Below are 22,731 nucleotides of genomic sequence, written 5' to 3' on the forward strand. Positions count from 1 at the left end.
AAAAGCAAGTCATGGCATACATGCAGGAACAGGTTGAGGCATATGCAGGGGATAGACAATATAGACGCGCAGGGACGCATCCCCACACTTAAGACCTTAACGGATAGGGTTAACCGAACAACAGGGACCTAGGACCACGCCACAGACCATCCACTAACTTCCCCACACTTAAAACATGACCGGCACGAAGAAACCAAAGTGTAGGGTTAGAAAAACTTGGCCCGTTTCGTCAAGAATCAAGGTTGAGTATCGATGGCACGTCCAGTGTGGTCGTCGGTGCTGGAGGGACCAAGGCATCTTTACAGCGCACGTTCGTCATGGTAGGGACCACGCGGCAGTACCTAGGGAGGTAGCCGATGGAAGGAATCGCAGGAAATTCGTCGATGATGAGGGATACTACACTCAACTCACAATCACTCAATTGGAATGAAAGAATAGTCACTCGCCCCATGACTAAAATCACTCGAGGAAGAATGATTAAAACCCATAGCTCATACCCGGTTGAGGAATCAACAAGGGGGAAATAGTGCAAAGGAAGTATGCCAGGGTGCACAGTTGATGGTGCATTAGTGCGTCTAACCCGTCTGGCATAAGTGCAAGGAGGAAGGCAAGGGAGCCTTACAGTGCAGTGTACAGAACAGGGTGATGTGTCTTGTGAGGACGGCAAAGACCCATCCCGTGGGTGCATAGGGAAAGTGGAACATACCTGACTCCAAGTGTCGTAACGTCCCTCAATCTCACCTCTTGGTAATTGATTGAAGAAACTCCAGTCACACTCAACCCACCCTCTGTCTCACTCTCTGTTGATAGATACAGAAGGGCAGCCTTTTCCTAAAACCCATTGATGTAATCCTCACGGTCGCTTGTGCAAAGGTTGTATGCCTTGTGCGCATTTGATGGTGCAACTGTGCATCCCGCCATGTGCCGGCATACGGTGCGAGAAGGAAGGCCAGGGAGCCTTATGGTGCAGTGCACAGAAACAAATCGTGCTTCGTGCTTTGAGAGACCCATCCCGTGCGTGCAACACTTCATTCACACTTCTCACCTCTCATTCGATTTGAAGGGAAAAGACTGGTCTTTCGCCCCACCCTCTGTCTCACTTGTTGTTGATAGATACAGAGGGCAACCATACTCACTTCCCCATCCGGTTAGGATGAAAGCTCACGTCACTTGATTGGTTGTCGATGAAGATCGCGTCATCAGTTGTTGAAGAGGCGTACCCAGGGAGGTAGCCATCAAATCGAATATTGTATTGGACAGGAACACGTCGTCTGCTAGAGGACAGTTAGACGCTTTGCAGAGAGACCCATGACACAGCGTACCAAGGGAGGTAGCTTCGGAATTGAATCCTAGGGATATCAATCAATGAATCCGCTTTCTGGACTGCTGGGTGTTGCCACCTTTTCCACAGCCAGCTTCTCGCCCAAGGGTGTTTACCACCTTTTCGTGGAACGAGGCCTGCTATGACAGGGAATTGCTTCCTTTTCTCTCATAACAGATTTGTTTTGTTTTTTTTTTTCCCTTCTTTGTTTTTTTTTTTTCTCTTATTAAATTTGCCCCTATTCCCGAGGGTGTGTCCACCTTTTCTCGAAGAATAGGTCGGCATGATAGGGACCTAAGTCATTTTCTCCCATGACCGATATGTTTTGTTTTTTTTTTCTTTTTTTTCTTTTTTTTTTTCAATATTGAGCAAGGGAATGGCAGAACTACCATTTGTCAGAACCCACCTCGCCACTGTCGCTGGTGGAAAATAGAGGATAAGAAATCAAGGCTGGAAGGGGGTTTTGAGGGGACAGAGGGTTGCGTCCACTTCATCAGAAGTGATTGAAGAACGGATATCAGAAGTAGCATCATAACAAGTACAGTGCCGCGCCAACGAGGGAAAAGATCAAGTGACCGTAATTGTCAAGATCCCCAAGGAGGGAAGTACTTCTTCAGGCGATATCCATTGATCAGAAAGGGATCATCAGAGGCATCAACGGTCTGCACTTGAACAGAGCCATTAGGGTTGACTGCAAGTACCTTATAGGGGCCCATCCACCGCTGCTGGAGCTTGCCAGGAAACTTGCCAAATTGTGAATCATAGGCTAGGACCAAATCACCTTCTTTGAACGCCTTGTGCTTGATGAAGCTATCATGGTAAGCCTCGCGTCGAGCTTGCGTGGCTTCCATGCACTGGAGAGCCATCCTGCGAATTTCGTCCAAACATTCCAAGTGCAGGAGACGGCGTTGCAGTGAATCATCATCCCCCAAACGCTCCTTGATAGCCACTCTCAAAGAGGGCAATTCCAATTCAACAGGAAAAACAGCTTCTGTACCATATACCAGCTGAAAGGGTGTGTGTCCTGTTGCTGCTTTATGGGAGGTTCTGTACGCCCAGAGGGCCTCTGTAAGTCGATCGTCCCAATCACGACGATGTGCAGCAATTGTTCTTGTCAGAATTGAGCAGAGGATACGATTGGTGACTTCGACTTGGCCGTTGGCTCTGGGGTAATAGGGAGTGGACTTGCGATGGCGGATCTTATACAACTCTGTCAACTCTTCCATGACTTTGTTAAGAAAATGAGTGCCTCTGTCACTTACCAGCTCTAAGGGACTGCCAAAACGGGTGATGATATTCTCGTACATGAACAGGGCCACGCTGTTACCATCGTCCCGCTTTAGGGCTTTAGCTTCACACCACTTTGTGACATAATCCGTACATACGAGGATGTATCTGTTCTGTTTCCTTCTGGTGGGAGGGTCGATCGGACCTACGAAGTCAATGCCCCACTTCTCAAACGGCTTCAACAGAAGGATAGGTTGCAATGGCATGGCACTTGTCTTCGTGGGTTTCCCCATTCTTTGACAAGTATCACATCTTTTACAGTAATCATAGGCATCCTTATGAATGGTAGGCCACCAATAACCTGCTAGCAGAGCCTTCCTGGCTGTAGCTTCTCCTGCAAAGTGACCTCGACATGGCTCGTCGTGGCAAGCCTTCAGAACAATCCCAATCTCATCTCCTGCAACACATCTTCTGAGTACTTCATCTTTGCCTTTCTTGTACAGTGCACCACCTAGCAGGGTGTATGGGGCTGATTCTAGCATGAGCTTCTTCCTTTCCCGACTAGAAATACTAGGAGGGTACTGTTGGGTTGCCAGCAGATTGGCAATGTCTGCATACCATGGAGTTACAGTTTCTACCAAGAATAGGGAAGCATCAGGGAGGTCTGGATCATCTTGCTCCTCGTCTGCAGTTTGTGGGATACGCGACAGATGATCAGCCAGAACATGGGAATGACCAGGCTTAGTAATCACCTCAAAGTCGAACTCCTGGAATAAAAGGAGCCATCTCATCATTCGTCCTTTCACATCTGCTTTGTTCATCAAGAAGGACAGGGCCTCATGATCCACATAAAATTTAAAGTGGGTAGATAGGAGGTAATGGCGAAACTTCTCCAGGGCAAACACCATTGCCAAGCACTCCAGCTCGGTCACTGTATAGTTCCGTTTCCTATCAGTGACTTTTCAGCTTGCGTAATAGATCAGTTGATCCAACTTCGAGGAGCCCTTCTGGCAGAGGACAGCACCTAAGCCTTCAATTGATGCATCAGTGTGTACATGGAACTCTTTCGTCCAATCAGGAGGTTGCAGAATGGGTGCCTCAATCAGACACTGCTTCAGAGTGTGGAAGGCTTTGTCACATTCTTCCGTCCAAGTAAACTCTGCATCTTTCCTCAGGAGCTTGTGCAAGGAAGTTGCCTTTGTCGCAAAATGGGCTATGAACCTTCTGTAGTAACCCACATGGCCTAGGAATCCCCTCAACTGTTTGAGGTTGGTGGGTGCTGTCAGAGCTGTGATCTTTTCGATCTTTGCAGGGTCTGCTGATATCCCTTGTGCAGAGACAATGTGGCCCAACAGGACTCCAGAAGAGACCCCAAAGATGCATTTGTCGGGGTTGAGGGAAATCCCATACTCCCAGAATTGGTCAAAGCATTGTTCCAAATGTCCCCAGTGTTCACTGATCAAGCTATAGACACAGAAATCATCTAAATATACCTCAATAAAGTCGTGCAAATGATTTTGAAATGCGGCCATCATGACTCGTTGAAAAGTAGCAGGGGCATTGCAGAGCCCAAATGGCATCACTTGGTAAGCATAGGTCCCCCATTCTGTGGTGAAGGTTGTTTTGGACTGGTCTTCTTCTGCGATCTGCACTTGGTTGTATCCACTGAATCCATCCAGAAGGGAATAAAGCTCATGTCCTGCCACTGTGTCCAACAGTTGGTCTGTGAAAGGGATAGGAAAATGATCCTTCTTTGTCTTGGAATTAAGCTTTCGGAAATCCACACATATTCACAATTTGCCATTCTTCTTGGGTACAACCACGATGGGTGAAACCCATTCACTATTTGCCACTGGATAGATGAACTCGGCTTCCAGAAGCTTGAGCAGCTCCGCTTTCACCAATGTGGAATAATTCGGGTTCATTCGCCTCTGTCATTGCCGTACTGGCTTGGCATCAGGCTCTAAGTCAATATGATGTTGACATATCGTGGGATCAATCCCCTTTAGGTCTTTGTAGGACCATGCAAACACGTCCAAATTTTCTTTCAACAAGTTGTACAAGGTTGACAATTCCTCTTCTGGGAGGCTACTACCCACCTTCAAGTGGCGTTCAGTGCCTTTTGCATCCACAAAGGTTAACTGCCTTTCACCTTCTACTTCACGGATGAAGGTCCCACGGACTGCTTCTAGATACAGATTCGACTCCTTCGAGGGAGTGATGTCCTCTTCTGATGTCCCACTAGAACCAACTTCTTCTTTTGGTGGAGACTTAGGTTGCTCCTTAAGATGTTGGAATGGGATAAGAGCCGTTTCGGGTTTGGTTTCAAGATTAATTACCTCTTGACTTGAAGACTCCTCTTCTGAAGATGACACATCCAAGAACGTAACATAACAGGGACCCTGTGACGCCTGTTGGGTTGGTGGGACTGGTGCTTGTTGGCATGGTGCATCATCATCATCTTTCTTTGGCAAGGATAGGTTAGGACGGCATGAGCCACTGCTGAAAGACGGCTTGTTCTTCTTAATCCACGTCTTATAAAGGTTTTGCATATGAGAAGATCCATTTACCAGACCAAATGGTACCATCACCATTATGTCCCATAGCATGAGCTCGTCGGCTTCTGATGCTTCTGGAACTTCTTCCTCAAATATATCCTCTTCAGGTGGGATAGACCTTTCTGGCTCACTTTCATCATTCTCTTCGTCCATATCATATCCATCCTCTTCTGTCTCTGTCTCTGTCTCTGTCTCTGCGTCTACTTCTGCTTCTGCTTCTGCTTCTGGCTCTGTAACAGAAGAAGAGATTCTCTGTTTCCTCTTCTGCCTCTGTCTCTGCTTTTGCTTCTGTTCCTGCTGTGGCCATGTAACAGGGAGAGCAGTACATCCATGCTTCTATCTCACTGTCAGAAGTGATTTCAGAAGTCATTTCTGGTTCAGGCAGGAAGTATTCACCCATTGATAATGGCTTTGCATCTTTTGGAAGTCGGCTTACAGTATCCACTGTTAAGGAATGTGCCACTATTTTCTTGGGAAGGATCTGTTTGACAGCATCTTCGTCTGCTGATGTTCCATCTATAGCCTCGTTAGGGGAGTCAGAAGATAATTCCAAGGAGGTGGATCCATGTCCTTTTTGAGAACCATACAGTTTCAGCACCACTTTATTGGGTCCTCTACCCAAGGTCAAAGTTCCTTTAAACCAATCCGTCCTTGCTCGGGCTTCAAAAAGCCATGGTCTGCCCAGTAACAGGGGATAGGATGTACCATAAGAGTTTGGCTTCACCACCAAATAGGTTAGCCAACAATCTTTTCCAGCCACTGTAGTCTTCACATATGGGAGAATGCCCAAAGGCTTGATCCTACTCTGATCCGCCAGTCTGATGAGCCATTGGGTGGGTTGCACACCTTGTAAGCCTAGATCCTTCATTGTGACATCCGTCATAATGTTTACTGATGAACCTCCATCAATCAGTGCATTTGCAATGAAACAGCCTTCTATCCATACGCCAGTCTCTGGAGTACCTGGATCTAGGAAAGCATTAGCCACATCCACTTCTTTTACAGGCTCTGGAGCCTTGTTGGACTTTGTCGCTGTTGAGGGAGCAATCCTTAAGCCACGTCTTCTTGTCAGTATACTTTTGAACCTTTTCCGGCAACTGGGAGACAACATCAATAATTGACGGAATGTAAGATTTGGTCTAAAGGTATCTAGATCTCTGACCAGATCGTATTCCTTAATAGGATCCACTGGCTTCTCTAACCGATTAGGGAATGGGGCAACACCCATTTTCATTTTCCCTCTTTCTTCCAACAGAGGAATTACAGGAACTTCTTCTACCAATTGTGGCACTTCCTCCTCTTCTGTCTCCTGGACCTCTGGTCGTGCCTCTGTAACTGTCTCTGTAACTCTCTGTGGCGCTGTAGTGCTCTATACGGCACTGTTAGGCTCTGTTTTGTTCTGTTCTTCTGGTGGAAGACTGAACTTCACTGTTTTGGCAGGAGGGTTATTTTCTTTCTGGATAGGTGGTTCCTTCTGCTTTGCACGCGTGATGGCAGCAACTTCCAATTCCACCAAATTGGAGGTAGGCTCTTGAGCCTTGGACGGACTATCAGTAGCACTGTTTTTCACTGGGGCTGGGCTTGGACAGTCTTTTGCAGTGTGGCCTTCTCCTTTGCATCGACTGCATAAGGGCTTGTAATCCACTGACCTTCGAGGATTTGGACAATTTGGTGAAATGTGTCCCTTTTCTCCGCATCTGTAACACTCCACTTCTGATCTCTGACCACCGCCAGACTGTCTTCCTTTGTAGCTTTGAGAGGGAAATCTTCTGGGTCCGAAATTAGGACCAAACTCTCTAGGCTTGGGTCCAATATCTTGTGTTGTCATTTTGGATTCCAGCAAGTTGAATCTTGCGTCTTCTTCCTTTCTTCTCCTATCATGCATCTCCTTCAGAGAGTAAATGTCCTCTGTATGGTTCTTCCGCAAACAGTAGGAACAGAAGGCTCCAAGAATAGTTGGTTTTCGTGTACATTCAGTGGCTAAATGGCCTGCTTGATGACACTTACCACACCAAGTGTTTGACCGCATCACGTCTCTTCCTGCTTCTGCAACATTGGATATGCTAGCGGTATTCACTTTCAGCGTCTGTAGTTGTTCTGTAATCACATCCATCAACTCCTTTTTGATGTTTGCAACTGAGTTGGATAAATAATCCTTCAAGCTTTCTCCTCTTGACGTACTGGCAGGAGGGTTTTGAGGAGTTTCTGTAATCACTGCATAAACGGGTTGGGCTGGTGCAGAGGGGTCTCTGTTCTGGTTCTGATTCAGGGCCCCTGTTTGAACTGTTGGCTGTTGACTCCAGTTGGTAGGATTCCACTGTTGCTGTTGATTTGTCATTGAGGAAATTGGTTGGGACCATTGTTGTTGTGGTTGAGCCATCATTTGAGGCATGGATTGTGGCCACTGTGGATTTGGTGCACTGTACTGTGATACCGAGGGCATCTGTTGGTAGGGGTAGGAAACAGTCGTTGGGACTGCATTTGGTGGGTACATCATTCCTGGCATCAGAGGAGGTAAGACTCCTCTTCCTGTATTCATTGCTAATCGAGCTTCCACTTCATCGTACAGTCTTGCACCTTCTGTTGCAGCTTGCAGGGTGGCTGGTCTTTGTAGCTCCACAAACTTATGGACTTCTGGTTGTAATCCTCTGAGAAACACCCCCTTTTGAATGCCATCATCTAGATTATGGTTAGTCCATCTCTTCAGGATGGATTCCATTCTTGAGACATAAGCTTCCACTCTTTCTCCAGAGGACTGACTTAGGTTCATAAATTCCTCTCACATCCTCTCTTCAAAAACTTCACGCCTGAATTTAGTGAGGAAGGCCAACTTCAGGTCGTCCCATGTGCCAAAAGTTCCTGCTGCTTGTCTCTCATACCACTGAAACGCCGCACCCTTGAAAGTGGTGGGGAATATTGCTAACCAATGCTCAGGAGTTCTGGCATTGTTAGCCACACACGCTACCATAAATTCTGCTACATGAAGATCGGGGTCTTCATTGTACTCTCCCTTAAAAACTGGCAATGGAACTACATTCGCTGGCCTGTCATCAATATTTCCAGGACGGATCTAGCTTGGAAGGGGACCTCCAGCAGGAGGAGGAAGGGCTTGATGTGCCATTGGGACTTCTGTAAAGAGTTCCGCAAGGGCGTCAAAGGTGACTTCTGCTGCGAGCTCGCTCTCGGCTCTGATTCTTGCTTTCTCTCTTCTCACATACCTCTGGACTCGTTCTAACGCTTACCTTTTTATTGCATCATTCATCAGGGGGTTGACTCCACTATGTTGTTAGTGCTCCACAGAGGGTTAACAGAAGGCTTCAGTCTCTGGAGGACTCTCTTGCCAACATTTCTTCTACTTCTTTCTTTTCAACGTCCCTAAATTCTGCTTTCATGCCACTGCACAGAGGAAGGTATTCGGTTCTGAAGGTGTCAAAATGCATACGTCTGAGCATTGGGGTGGCGCCATCATCATAGTAATGCCAGCTTCTGATGGTTTCAATAGTGTATGTTGTGAAAAACACTCTGTCTAGCAACTTCCAGTGGGTTGCTAATTGAACAAACAGAAGATTATCAGTACACCAAGCATCCCATGTATCTTGCTGTTGAGCATCCACGAACAAATTCCAATTCTTTTCCTTCTTATCTTTGTGAACCTCTACAGACCAAGACTCCTGAAGCTTCTTCACAATCTCCCACTTGATGTTGTCTGGAAACTTCTCAACGAATGCCAAATCTTCCATGGATGTTCATTCTCTCTGTTTCTGCTCTTCAGTTTGTTCCCAAACAGTTTGCCACCAAGATGCAAGTTTCTGTTGCTTCAATAGGAAGAGGAAACTGTCCACCACATAGAGCATGCATCATGATGGTGATATGTTTCCGCCATTGTGGAATGAACTTCTTGTGGAAAGTGGCTTTGATTATGAGGAATTCCAGCTCTTCAGTGGAAGAAGGAACTTTACAAACATCCATTGAATTCTTCTATTCTTGACAATGCCATTTCCTTCATTTTCAGCCTCTTTTGGTGCTTGTTGTTGGCAAGTTTCCCCGGCTGCGCACCAAAAACATGGAGCCCCGAGAGGAACACCAAGGAAAAGGGAATTCTCTTGCAAGAAAATCCATCTTGTAACATCAACAAGCTTGTTTATCATGTTTCATATGATCACAATGAAGAAAAGAACACCAGGCACAACAAATCTTCATGCAGCATCATGTAGATCTCCCACGGATTTTAATAGAATCAACCATATTCTTCAATATCTTCACAAAATCCATCAATAGAACAAAGAAAGCAAAAGAATACACCATCTTTGAATGGAAATACATCACATAGTATTCATCTTCAATATCTTCATAGTCTTCTCTCTCAATCTCTCATATACAATCACTCTGTTTGAGTAGAATTGGCTATCTCTGACTCTCTCTATCTCACTCCATCAATAATACATCATATCCTCACTACAATCTCTCAAAAATTACTCTCAATAATGAGTCTTAGGTCGTGGATACCCCTCCCAAGAGGTATGTCTGATATGAAGGGTCACCAGAGCCACTACAGTGTCTCTTCACAGCTCACTACTGTCACTTCACTCTAGTCTTCTCTTGAGTCTTCAGCAGCTACTTCTTCCACTTCTTTCAACTCTTTTGCACTTGTATTCACCTCTTTCCAAGGCTAGAAAACTTTCCCAAAGTCACACATACATTCCACAGAACACTTACAGAAGCATACAGAACAGTCTACAGAACAGTACCAGAACAGCTACATTACAGAACAGAACAGAGACAGAATAGAAGCAGAAGCTCTACAGAAGACCTACAGAAGGTTACATAAGGTTATCAAAACCTCATAACTCACTCTCAAACCATTTCAAACTTTTACAAACCATTCAATAAACTTTCTCAATATCTCATTCTTCATCAATCAATACTTCATCCCTCCTTACAGAAGACAATCAGAACAAAACAGACCAAAACAGAACAAAACAGAAGGTATACAGAACCATTCAGAACCTATCAGAACATCACAGAACCACCAACAAACATCACGAACTTCCAAAACACAATCAATATCATCTAAAACACTCTCAAACCACTTCCAAATCAATCAATCATCCCATAAAATCAACCATTCAGCTCTCAAAAACAACAAAAATCATCCAAAAAACAAGTCATTTCAACACTCAACAAGAAGGTCTCATTAAATCTACTACATTAAAGGATGACCAACATTGGAGCAATCTATCAAGAATTGTAGGCATGTTCTCTTCATGAAGGAAAGAAGGTCTTTAATTCTCATAAATTCTTGATTCTAATCAAGAATTGAGGCTTCTTCAAGGTTCTTAGATGATCTATAGCCCTTTCTTGAAGACATTCAATCAATGATGGCATTCCCATAATCAATTGAGCTTCTTGATTGCTTGGAGTTGGAGCAAGCATTATGGGGTTAATCTTCTCTTGAAGCTGAGCCTATACCCTTCAACTTGGATCAATTTGATGGTGGATTTTATGGAGTATTGACTGATTGTGATTCATCTATCATTCTTCATCAACAATCAAGAGGTATTCCTATTGCTCATTGTTAAATCTCTCTTTCCATCCTATTGTTGAGGTAAGTCCTATTGTTGATAAGAGAGATATTGAGCAAATTGAACTTCTAAATTTACTCTTAGATAACATGAGAACTCAACCTAGGGCTGATTGATGTTGTTTAGTAATTTACGATCTCTGTCCATTCATAAATTGGTGCCCAAATGATTGCATAGAGTGATTCATTGCTTATATTTTGGATCTAACTTGTGCTTGACTTGGTTGAGCTAACATTGATGATTAGGACTAAAAAATGCCAATGAAAATGGTAAGTGGGATATTGTAAAAGCAGTGAGTCACTGCAAAGGGGTAATCCCTATCCTTAGCTCTTACAATTTTAGCAAATTTTCCCATTTCCCACTTGCATTTCATTAAAGAATCAAATGCTTTTTCCGTCTATGCATAGCATCATTGTTTTCTTAGCCTAGAATGTACTTGCCATGTCAATACCGTGAGGAAAAGCGGATGCCAGGCAAGTTGGGAAGACAAAAGAGAGGTAACCCTCCCTTCCCAATTATGACCCCGATCGGGTACACAACCCGGCACGAGAGGAACTTTGCACACCTCCCGTAGTCTTGGATCCCACGTACTTTTCAAGTTTAGGTGCATGTACATCCATTTGACAGTGATTGGCAGAGACATTTCAGTTACATAAGAGAATTACAAATGTTAGATTTTCTATTGGCACAACAAGAATAGGGCATTTCATACTTTTTTGATATCTACAGGGTCATAGTTTTACACATGTTTATACAGCAAGTACCCACTATTTACATGTCATTATTGAGCCCTACAGGTGCCCCACTATCCTCTCCAAGTATCTACAGGGGTTTGCAGGGTTTATTCTTACACAGGGAACTCCTATAGGTCCAAACAGGGCATTTACAGGTTGTTGACAGGCTGTAGGAAATTCTAGGACAGCAGTAAAGATCTTATTACAAAAAATTATGTATAGATCCATAATTGGAGCTTCATAACTTTGGATAGAGGGCATAATAAGCTTCAATTTGAATCAGGTAGTTCAGCAATCTGACATCTGTAGCTCAATATATTTCAGTTTTAGTGACAGTGGGTATAGTTGGACAACACTTGGACATCATAACAAGGATTCACTGTTTGTTAGTATTTCACTTAAGATCTTCATGCCTAGTTGAAATCTCTTCAAATATGTATATCCCTACATCATAATATTTCTTTGGAGCTATTACACATCGGGATTGAAGTAATACTTTGAAAGATACAAGGATTTTGTGACTGACAGTCCATTATTACTGCAACCATTTCTAATGGCTAAAGGCAAAAGGAAAGACCAAGTGATGGAGACAATTCAAAAAGACATTAGAGAGTATGAAAATGAACAAAATATCTTCAATGAATCCCTCAATCAAGATCAACATGATGATGGTATAAGCATTGGTAATGCCCATAGTGTGCAACTTGGAAATGAAGAGAATTAAGCATTCCATGAACCTTTTGGGGATCCTACACTTTCAAATGAGTTACATATGATGAGCATTGGAATGCATGATGGATTTGAACAACTTTCTAAGTCAATGGAAATATGGAAAAGATGACTAATGCAATGAATGAGAGTATTGAACAATTGGTCAAGTTCATGCAATATGGGTTTGAAAATATAGTAGCAAAGACTATGAAGAATGGGTTTGATGAGGTATTATTAGTCATCAAGGTTCAAAATACACTTTCTTCTCCAAATACAACCACTAATCATGGTAAAGATACTTTAGCCCAACCATTTAATGCAAAAGGAAAAGGGATTGATCAACCAATCATGTCCACTTTTGAGAGGAGAGCCTTCTACATTGAAGAATACCTATGGCCAACCATCAAAGTATCATTCCCGTCCACATTTTAATCCAAGACATGAGGCAACTTATGTAGGGGATGAAAACTTAAGAGAAATGGAGAATGAAGAGTTCCATGGAAGATTTGAAGAAAGAAGGTCATTTGAAGACATCACTAACAAAGAGAACACAATCTATGGTCAGCCCACTAGTGGATAGCATTATTCATTTGGATTGAATCAACAAAATCAAGGTGGTAATGCATGTAGGCCAAATTCCTTTGGAAGGGATTCAATGCATAGAGAATCTTGGAGACAACCATCTTTTGGACAACATTCTAACAATTTTCAGCTAATATATAATGAGAGGGAATACAAAGAGAAAATCACCATTTCCAACTTTAAGGGGAATAATGCATCTCCAAAGGAGTTAGAAGAATGGGTAAACAAACTAGAGATGTACTTCACTCTTTTCCCTTGCCATGATGAAGCTAAGATCTACTTTGCGGCACTGTATCTTAAAGGGTACGCTCATACATGGTGAAGATACATACAAAGAGTTGGTCATACTTTTGCTTCATAGGAAGATTTTAAAAAGGCAATGTTTGAGGTGTTCGTTTCTCCAATGGAAAAGGAAAAGTTGCAATGAAGATGGTATGATCTTCAACAAAGAGGCATGTCCGTGCGTGATTACTCCAATATGTTCCTAAGCCTCTCTATGTACATTGATGGGATTGATGATATGGCAAAATTAAACAAATATATCTTTGGTTTGGATCCGGCCCTTTCTTCAGAAGTAGGTGCAATGCAGCCAAGAGTATTCATGATGCTATTCAATATGCTGAAAGGTATGGACAGAAATATAAGAAAGATTCAATTGGTTTTCAGCCTAAAGGTGCACGGTATTCTTCATCAAATCAATCCTCTAATTTTGGAGCTTATTTTAGCTAGCCAAAGGACACTTTTAGGCAAGAAAACAGGGGATATAGCAGTCCCAACAGTTATAATACCAAAGTACCAACCTTTTCTACTATTTATACCTCAAATCAGGGTGGAAATTATGCACAAAAATAGGGATAACATTTCAGAAATATGGCCGAAGAAAAACATAATTTTACAAGGATTGAAAATACACAAAAAGGATCTCCAAACATCACTTACAGCAAGGTCCTTTCTAATGATCAAATTCGGGACATGCGGGCCAAAGGTTTATGCTTTAAGTGTGGAGAGAAGTGGACACAAGACCATAGGCTGAAATGTAAACCTAAAATAGCAAGCTCAATTTTGTCATCATTGATGAACCAGATGAAGATGAAGGACAAGAGAATCAAGAGGCAAATGTGTTTCACGTGGATGCAAACCCTATGGTTGAAGACATGCATGATGAGGATGATGGAACCGATGATGATTTTTATGACATTGTGGACAGCTTTCCTTTCGATCCGGGTAGTTCTTTGTGTGCCATTTCTCATGATGCATGGACCGGTTGTAAGGGAGAAAATACCCTTCAACTTGAAGGGCTGATCAATGGCAAATTGGTTCATCTCTTAATAGACATGGGTAGCACCCATAGCTTCATAAATACCAAATCTTTACATGGGTTGAAATTGTTACCTCAACAAATGCAAGTGCCGTTGAAGATCCAAGTTGCGAATGGAGCTTATGAGTCAAGCAATGAAGTGTACCTACAAAATCCTATTACTCTATCTTCTTCATGTACCATACAAGTGGACTTGATTACTTTGGAAATGGGTCCTATTGATATTGTTACTGGCTATGATTGGTTAAAGTCCATTGGAAAATTTTCATTCGACTTAGAGAGCATGCAAATGGAGTTCAAATGGTATGGATAGCATATAGAATTGAAAGGCATTGGTCAAAAAGAGTCAAAACTCATATCCATGAAGAAATTAAGAAAAGAAATCAATGCACGATCATATATCTTCACTCTTTTACTTGCAAAAGTAGATGAAGAGCAGCCATCAAATCAACCATTCTCTTCTTTAAAAAAAAGGATCCAAGGTTGGAAGAGCTATTGGAGGAGTACAAAGATTTATTCCAGCCACCATCATCTTTGCCTCCAAAGCAAGAGATTGACCATCCTATCAATTTGCTGCCTAATACCAAGCCCATCAACAAACCCCCATATCGCTTATCAAAGTTTGAAAAGGAAGAGGTGGAGTGACAAGTCAAAGAGTTGCTAAAAATGGGTCTAATTAAGCCAAGTCAATCTCCATTTGCCTCTCTCGTGCTCTTGGTAAAGAAGAAGGATGGATCTTTTTGGATGTGCATTGATTATAGAGAGTTGAATAAATCCACGGTGAAGAATAGATACCTGATTCCATGTATTGATGATCTCTTGGATGAACTTAAGGATGCAAAGGTATTCACCAAGATTGATCTTCGTTCAGGCTATCACCAAATTCAAGTGAAGGAAGGAGATGAGTATAAAACAACCTTTAGGACTGAAAGAGGGCTATACCACTTCTTGGTCATGCCATTTGGGCTCTCAAATGCCCCTGCCACTTTCCAAGCTCTCATGAACAAAATATTGCAGCCTCTCTTATATAAAACAATCCTAGTACTTTTTGATGACATTCTCATTTATAGCAAGTCTAAGGAGGAGCATTTGATGCATGTACGAGAGGTCTTTGACATATTAAGAAGACACACACTCTTTGCCAAAATGTCAAAGTGTTCTTTCATGGAAGAAGAAGTGGAATATCTAGGTCATATTGTGGGAGAAAAAGGGATAAGAGTGGATCCTAACAAAGTGAAGTGTGTCAAAGAATGGCCGACACTGACTTCTTCTACCTCTTTGCAAGGATTCCTTGGATTATCATCATTTTATAGAAGATTCATAAAATATTATGCTCATGTGGTAGCTCCTCTAACCGATAGGCTGAAGAAAGAGTCTTTCTTTTGGGACTCCATAGCTGAGAAGAGTTTTAACGAGGTGAAATCTCTCTTAATTTCAGCACCTATTCTTGTTTTCTCGAATCACTCTTAAGGAATTCATTATATGTGTGGATGCTTGTGGAAGAGGAGTTGGGGTTGTTCTCTATCAAGACCATGGAGTTATAGCATATGAGAGTTGCAAGCTTGATGCGGATGAGAAAAGAAGACATGTAGAATTTGAGGAAGATGATTGGGTATTCTTGAAGGTTCCCAAGTCATGATATGCTTCTCTCAAAGGAGGGCACAATAAACTTGCTCATAGATTTTATGGTCCTTATCACATTGCCAAACGAGTTGGGGATCTTTCTTATCAGTTCGATTTACCTTCAAGCATGAGAATTCATAATGTTTTTCATGTGTTAGCTTAAAAAGTATGCTGGTCCTCAAATCCAAGTTCTTGAAGAACTCCCTCCCTTGGATGATGATGATTTGATCATCTATGAACACGAAAAGATTCTTGGTAAGCAGGAGAAGGTTCTAAGGAACCGAATTCTTGTGGAATACCTTATCAAATGGAAAGGTTTGCCTATCTAAGAATCTTCTTGGCAGCAAGCATCATATTTGGAGCAATTTCCATGGCTTTTACAAGAGGTCAGTTCATGAACATAACAATAAACAACTTGCTGTAATAATTTCATGTCAAAAAGTTAATTGCTTTATCTTCATCAAAATTTGATTTTGAAAGCATGACTGGATACTACATGTTGTTCTCTACATTTCTATATATAGCATATGGAAATCAGACATTTCTAGCTTAAGATATGGCCAATTTTGTACACAGTATGTTTTGGACAGCTTACATCAGTGTGTTCCATTTATTGGTCATTTCTTCATCAACTTCTTGATTCTTCATCAACATAAGGGCTCCACTTCAGCGTGATTCCATATGCTTCAAGCTATCCTTGTAATCATCCTTATAATTTGTTCCCAATTCAGCTTTGAGGACAAAGCTCTTTTAGGTTGGGATGGCTTGTAATAAAGCATAAGTCACCTTAGTCTAGAGTAGGCTAAGGTTAAATATAAAAGGTGGAGATGTAATATGTGAGGGATCTTTTTGCCATTTCAAGAATAAAAGATTGAGGGATCCTTCCTTTCACCTATCATAGGGGTGTGTACCTATGACCACCATAGCAAGAGGTGAGTATCTTGTTGTAGCATTCATCTATGATTCTCAACCATTCATGGAAATACATTTTTATGCCTAGCCACCTTGGCTATGGTTTCTTTGGCATATTTGGTGTATTCATGTACTTTCCAATTATTTTTTTGTTGTGAGAAATGCCTCTTTTACAATGCTACCCATGACTTGGAGCTATTAGCAATTATTCATGCTCTCAAGCTTTGGCAGCACTATTTGCTTGGTAACAAGTTCTCTTTGGTCATAGACCATAAGAGCCTTAAATGGATCTTCACCCAGACTGACCTCAATATGAGGCAATATCATTGGATTGAGATTTTGCTAGAATATGATTTTGAGTTTAGGTATTGACATGGCAAGGAGAATGTAGTCGCTGATGCCTTAAGTCGCAAAGCATTCCTCAACTCTCTTATTATGGAGGAACCCTCGATGGCAGAATCATTGGCAACTATGGTATCAATGCCTAGCAAATATATCCTTAAATTAGAAAAGGAGGAAGCTAGCCATGACCCACATTGTCTTAAGATGATGAAAGAGATATTGGAAAGGGACCAAGACCCTAAACTTAAGGTCAAGTATCAAGAATTTTTAGTCAATGAGGGACTTGCCTATTTCAGGACAAGGTTATGCATACCCTCAAGTAGGAAACTCAAACAGAGAATTCTTTGGGAAGCACATGACTCCCCCTTTTCAGGCCATCCCGGATATGTCAAGACTCTCAACATGGTCAGGAAGAGCTAGCATTGGGAAAGGCTTAAGGGAGATGTGCTCTATTATGTCATGGAATGTTTGTCTTGCCAGCGCATTAAGGCAGAACATGTCAAAATGCCTGGGAAGCTGCAACCTCTTGACATTCCCCAAATGAAGTGGGAATTTATCAGCATGGACTTTTTTGTTGGATCACTTTCAGTCCATGGAGGATACAACTTAATTATGGTTATAGTAGACATGCTTACTAAGGTTGCACACCTCATTCCAGTCAATACAAACTATAAAGCTTCAGACATTGCTAGATTGTTCATCAAGGAGATATTCAGACTCCATGGGTGATGGAACCTGAAATGGGCCAGCATTGGCTATGGCATTAGCCGGACCTCATGCTCATGACACACAAATACCCTCACGGCCTCGCGGACTAGGAGCGTCAATCTAATGCTAAAGGACAAGCTACCCTAAAGCTTAATTCATGCATTTATAGTTTATAGTCCAACGGTTCCCTTTAACTCCTCAGAGGGAGAACCCTTACACATTGGCAATGCCACGATCACACACATATGGAGGCAACCTCTCGGTAGAAACACCGCGGCCCCACTACAACTCTCCTATATCGCAGGGATTGGCCATTTGATGCACTGCTAAACATATAATACAAATGAACACAAACTCCTCTTTTTTATATTTCTCGTATTTCCAGGAGATATACCATGTTTCCTCACTTAATAGTCCCTTAGGAAATCGACCCTCTATCCTACGGCAAGGGATAACCTCACACTCTCAATCGTGGGTCAATATTCTTAAGAAAACAATTGCTATGCAGTCCAGGAGATTTTCCTTTGATACCATGAACCATGCGTAGTGCATAATGTGAATGGTTTAGTGCACAAACAAAAGAAAATCAGCATTGTGCATCGTGCGAAACCAATCTTTTCATGATCTCCATGCTAACGTTTATGCATTGAAAAGAGGAGAGACACCGAGCCTTATACTCATGCTGCCTTTCCCTTTATTTTGAAATGACGGCCTATAGGCATGATGCAACACATAAATCAGATTTAAGCTTACACTTTGACGCTCAACCTCCCCTCTCACCCTACCATTTAATGTTTTGCATTCGTTGATAGGTGAAAATGTTATTTTATGTGTATTTCTTTTTTGAGAAAGCAATAAACACGCACGAAAACATAGAAACGAGGGTAAACTGAGGCCAACCTCGTGCTCTACCTTCATTATACATTGCACAAACACACATGTAATTTTTTGGAATTTTTCTTTTGCCGTTTCCTAATTTTTTCCCATTTAAAGCCAATTTTTCACCGTTTTTTGATATTTTTACTCTATTTTCTTCAATAAAAAATGACTAGAAATTAAGATTGATTGTGGGCTATGGCCCTTAGGTTTCTTGACAGCAAAATTTCAGGTTTTGTTGACATTATGTCTCATATTTCCCCTTTATTTTGCAAAAAATCCCCATTTTACCCCTTAAACGCGTGCTTTACGGGTTTTATAACACTAATTTCAACCATATCACTTATGATTTTCTGATTTTTAGAGCATAAACTGATCAAAATCATAGCAAACAACATCATAATGCATAATCATCCCATGGGAACAATATTTCATCAACCAAATAGCATAAAAACTCATTTTTCTTCATAAAAATTGAATTACCGCTTAGGCTTTGTGTCTCAGGATCTCGGTTTTGCTACGGGACTGCGGGTCAGCCCTCATTCAATGTCCAACATCTTCACAATCAGCAATCTTCATGTCTTCATCCACCCGGAAGCAATCCGGTCTCAACCGGACAAGCTTTCCTTCACCATTCTTCATTTTCCTCTTGCACACAAGAACAGCCCCTTAGGGGAGAGAGAGGGAGGAGAGAGAAAGACTAGAATCAGAATTCTCCATCCAGGCCACCATTGGATGAGCGAAGGGCGGCGATATGATCAGTAGGGAGAGAGTAGTCAAGCCCCATGATCAATTGGGTGGATTGTTTGCAGCCTGATGATCACCCTCATCAACATGAGGCACATTTTTCAGCGAGATGTTGGCGTCAGTTTTCCACGCTTCCTTCATCCTCTCTCTCTCCACATTTTGATGTTTGCATAAAATGTTTGGGGGGGGGGGGGGGGGGGGGTCCAAAGCTCCCAAAAGGCACCACCCCTTTTGCCAAAAAGAAGTCCACCTTTTCGCATCTTGACCAGTTTCTTGGCCATTTCCCCATCTGGGCTCCGATTCGAGTGCTGTAAATTTTTGCACGTCCAGCTTGACATCCTGCATTGACTGGCAACTTCTGACACCCCGCATGGTAGTTTGAAAAATTATCAAAAATCCACAAGTGTCACTTGGGCGCCTTTTAAGAGTCGTATTTTACTTGGTGCTTAAAATCATCCTAGCTGGAGCTGCCGCCTTCGATGTTGAATATTTTTCCCCTAAATTCTAGATTTTTTGGCAAATTTTAGGCACATCTCAGGCTCAAAACTCCGCTCTCAATGGGTTACCTAGAAGGATCATTAGTGACCGTGATTCCCTCTTCACATCTCACTTTTGGAGAGGGATATTCGAGGCCATTGGGACTCAACTCTGTTTCAATACAACCTATCACCGTCAAACTAATGGCCAAACGGAGAGAGTCAACCAAGCCATTGAAGTCATTCTTAGGGCATATTACTGTCACGAATCCAGAAAACGGATCCAATATCTACCATTGGTAGAGTTTTCCTATAATTCTTCCTACCAACAAAGCATTCAAATGACACCTTTTCAAGCATTGTATGGGCATGATTGCAGTATCCCATTGAACTTTTCAAATCCTACCTTGAGGGTAGAAGCTTCCAAGAAGATGCTTGAGGAGATGGATGAACAAGTCAAGGCCATCAAACAAGACATTAGAGCCTCCAAGGATAGGCAGAAAGCCTATGCGGATCTAAATAGACATGAGAGACTCTTTAAAGAAGGGGATATGGTTTTTATTTGAGTATGACCCAAGAAGAGTTCCTTATCACTAGGAGAATTTAAGAAATCGAGTCCAAGGTATTGCGGACTTACAAGATCCTAAAATGCCTAGGGCCCAATGCCTACAAACTTCAACTCCCTGAGAACGTAAAGGTTCACAACGTATTCCATGTTAGCCTACTAAATAAATATGTATCCAATCCTAACCATGTACTCAATGATCAACAAGTTGTAATGCCAAGCCAAGGAGTCCTTGAGCTCTGGCCAGATAAAATCCTAGACATTCAAAAAAAGAGATTGAGGAGTAGAACCCTCAAAGAGTATCCCATCCAGTGAAAGGACTATCCAGAGGAGGATGCCACATGGATTGATGAGAGTAATCTCAACCAACAATACCCCCAATTCCTTTCGAGATGATGACATCTTGATTCCTTAAGGAGGGAAGGATGTAACATCTCGTCATCACCGTATCAGAAGCCGCCACCATTATAAAGACCCCCCTTTTTATCCCGCCACCGTCGTCATCAATTCCCCCCTTCTATTTTAGAAATAAAAATGAATCATCTTTTTGTTAATTATGCCTATTCTCCCCCCCTGTGGACTCCGTTGGATGACAGAGGGAGGGGGAGTTAAATTAGGAGAAAATGGAGGTGAAGGCAAGTGACGTCTGGTAGGAGGATATCATGGTGAAGAATAGGAGTTGGCATGGCGGGAAAAAGAACCATCGAAGAACACAAGGCCAACGATAACTTTGATGGGGGAGGGGCACACGTGTGCCACCTCCAACCTCCCCCCCCCCTTGATAGGCTGCATGACGGCAAGAGATATGGGGGTCTTGTGTAGTTAAGGACCCCCTATCATAGCATTCCCCCCATTTTTAACCACCCCACCCTTATAGAACCCCCCTCCTTAAACAGACATGACTAACCCTCTTCTTTTTTCCCTACTATTGCCACCTTTCCCTTATAAATTTCCCTCCCCTTTCCTTTGAGCAGTATTGTTACTCTTCTACCCCCTTTGTTGCCAAAATTGTCAGAAAGAGAAGGAGAAGGAGAGGTAGTAAGGGAGAGAATGAGAAATAGAGGAAGAGGGAAAGTAAATCTAGAGTAAAGAAGAGTAAGAGAGGGAGAGAAGTGGTTCAAGAAAAAATCCCTTATTGGGCAAAGGTTTGAGTACCACCTCTTTCCACCGCAAGTCCCGTAGCCACTCCATCGACTGCTTCTAATTGACAAGGAGACCACCTCTAATTGACAAGGAGACCGCAAAAGTCAAGAAAAGGTATGGGGAACTCCGGCACTAAAGAGTCCTTTGGAAGAAGTGAAGGTCGCATTCTAGTTCCAAGATGGCCCCAAAGCGTAAACTCTCCCAAGTAATTGGAAAAGCCGTAGCTACGAGAGAAGTATTGGGCAAAGATGCCACCATCAATACAAACGGGCTTTCAGGTGTGAACGCTAACTCGACACTCCAAAATCAGGTACTGCTAAGAAATTGAAATCGAATACTTAGGCAAGGGCATCATTAGGAAGAAGTCATACCTCGCATCGGGTAACTTTCATATTTTGAAAGGTAGTTGAAAGGGGTTTAATAACCATGAATTTTCAAGAATAGATGAAGTGTTTACAGGTTATTGAGGAAATTAAGTCAAGTGTTAGGATTGAACTTTCACAAATGCATCATAGATTGCAGGGATACATAAATATTTCGTATAGGTCAATTGCATCTCGTAGACCATCATAGTGAATTAACTCGCATTTACAATAAATACATATTCACTTGCATTTGAATAATTAAATCATGTCGTATGAGTTGCATAAATGCATTAGAAGGGATTTTTATGAATGGGGATCTCGCATCGCATCGACAACTCATGGAAGACCTACACTTAGATTTGCATGGCATCATGAATAGCCTCAATTGCACCATATAATAGGACATGCACCTAAAAAGGTAGATTTAAGATGCGCATGTCAAGTGTTAAAATTAATTGCAAGGGTCAGTCTAGTAAATGAAATCTTACATGAAGAGTGAGGCTAAGATTTAATTTCTTCTTGAATGTCATGAATCCAATCCTTATGTACAATTGAAATTGAAGATATAGAACATGTCCATATATGTGATAAAGCATTCGCCACAACATTATCTTTTCCAGCCATATAGGATATCTCAAAATCATAGTTTTGAAGAGTAGCTCGCCACCTCCTTTGTTTAGGGGACAAATTTGGTTGGAAAAGGAAGTATTTCAGCACACAGTGGTCGTTCTTCACCTTGAAATGATTGCCATATATATAGTGATGCCACTCTTTGATAGCATGCAAAATTGCCAACATCTCTTGTTCATAGATATGTAGTTGACGCCCCTTGTCATCAAGCTTGTGACTTTCATAAGCTATAACTCTATGGTCTTGATAGAAAACATCACCAACTCCTCTTCCACTAGCATCCACACATATAATGAATCCCTTAGAGAAAT

The sequence above is a fragment of the Lygodium microphyllum genome, chromosome 19 (assembly GCF_053477565.2).
Source record: "Lygodium microphyllum isolate KBCC chromosome 19, Lygodium_microphyllum_v1.1.10, whole genome shotgun sequence".
NCBI classification, from domain to species: Eukaryota; Viridiplantae; Streptophyta; class Polypodiopsida; order Schizaeales; family Lygodiaceae; genus Lygodium; species Lygodium microphyllum.